At 37.7% G+C, this 2072-nt stretch overlaps 1 pseudogene; it reads right to left on the bottom strand.

The window, feature by feature from the left end:
• Window positions 1-719: 719 nt before the first annotated feature.
• LOC141417296 (olfactory receptor 7G2-like) lies at window positions 720-1655 on the bottom strand (annotated as a pseudogene).
• Between the last annotated feature and the right edge of the window lie 417 nt (window positions 1656-2072).

The following is a 2072-nucleotide window of genomic DNA, read 5'->3' on the forward strand; positions in this document are numbered from 1 at the left end:
AGGCCACCTCCCAGAGAAGTGAAAATATCACTGCGATACGTTGCAGTAAATTCCGTGACGCTGAAGCCACTGCAAAGAAAATTACTCTTGTCATTGTTTTATTTATTAATGTTAGGTTTTCTTGTACTTATAAGCAATGAAGTTGTATGTCAAATGTCACAATAATCCCAAATCACAGATGATATCTAATTATGGTAATATTATAATGAAAGTTAGTATGGTGTACCTCCCATGAGTACAATTTACCAGCATTAGAAATCAGTATTTACTTTCAAGGGCATGGATATCCACTCTTCTTCCCCACATGACAAGAAACTCTAAACTATAATTCTAATAGCCTAACCATATGATGTTTAGGAACATATTTTTAAAATATGACATAGCTCTGTTTAAATATTTCCCTGCCTTCTCCACCCTCTCTTATTCTCATCGTATATTAAAAAGTTAGTATTATAATAGACTATGAGATACGAGCTATGCTTTTGTGGAACCCAAGAAAGATATAATGTTTAGAGATGTGAAATCACATTTCAAATATCACATAGTTGGACAAAAATCAATGTCAGGTTTCAAGCCAAATTAACATGTACTTGATCATTAAATAACATGGTCAATAAGGAAAAAAACATAGTGGCAGAATGTTGAAGCAACCTGCACTCACCAAGAACTCTGTCATCTTTGACTTACTCTGAAAATCCAAATCCAAAGCAAATGGCCCATCACAGAAGTCGTGCTATCTTACTGATGAGTCTCTTCAGTGCTTCTTAATGTCTCTGTTTCTCAGACTATAGATAAAGGGATTCATCATTTGAGGGACTACAGAATACATCACTGAACCCACTGAAGTTTTTGGGAGTGAGTTAGTAAATGCAGAGATAATATAAACTTCCAAAACTGTCCCATAGAGCAAGGACACAACTGACAGGTGAGACCCACAAGTGGAAAAGGCTTTATACTTTCTTCCCACTGATGGCATTCTCACAACAGAGGATACAATGTGAATATAAGAGTAAATGATTCCGGAGAGCGGCACTCCACCAAATAAGTAAGCAGCAAAATGTATCAGGATGTTATCATTGAGGGTATCTGAACAAGTGAGTCGGATTATTTGAGCAAGTTCACAGAAGAAGTGGGGGATTTCCATGTCTGTGCAGAAGGACAGAGGCAACACCATAAAAATGTGAATAAGAGCATCTGTAATGCTGATGGGTAAGGAGAAAACAATCAGGAGAGCACAGAGGCGTGGATTCATAGTGACTGTGTACCTAAGTCGGTGGCAAATGGCCACATAACGATCGTAAGCCATTGCTCCAAGCAGAAAATTTTCCATTCCAACAAAAACCAGGACAAAGCATACCTGGGTTAGAGAACCCACATAGCTGATGGCTTTTATCTGTCTCTGGATGTTCACCAACATCTTGGGCACTGTGCTAGTGGTGAGACAAATGTCATTGAAGGAGAGGTTAGAAAGGAAGAAATACATTGGTGTGGAGGTGGGAGTCAAAACTGATTGTCAGAATAATGAGCATGTTTCCCAGGATGGTAACTACGTACATGACCAGGAAGAGGCTGAAGAAGAAGGGTTGTAGTTCTGGATTATCTGTCAATCCCAGTAGCACAAATTCTAAAATAGCTGTTTGATTTATACCTTCCATGATGCAAATTAGTCTGATGGAAAAAGTGGGTTAAAAATAATAAATTGTAGTATGAACAGCAGCAGCATCACTTGGGTCAGTGTGAGAAATATAAATTATATGTGCCTGCTCAGACTTATTGCTAGCACCCACTGGTTCCGTGAACCTGCTGGATGTGCTTTAAGAAAACTTCCAGAGACTTTTGAGGTATGCTGAATTTTGTGAACCAATGAGTTAGAAAGGGAGTCTTCCTCTTGCATGCATTACATTCAAATGAATATCTAAAACTTTTCTTCTGTTGCTTCCTTCTATTATTACTCACTCTTCTTTTCATATCCATTCCCTTTGTCAAAAAATTGTTGAATACCAAACTACTTTATATGCCTTATTCTAAGTGTTGAGAATATAACAAAGTATGCCATAGATTTGGGGTTAGAA

This window comes from Castor canadensis, chromosome 15 (assembly GCF_047511655.1).
Source record: "Castor canadensis chromosome 15, mCasCan1.hap1v2, whole genome shotgun sequence".
NCBI lineage: Eukaryota > Metazoa > Chordata > Mammalia > Rodentia > Castoridae > Castor > Castor canadensis.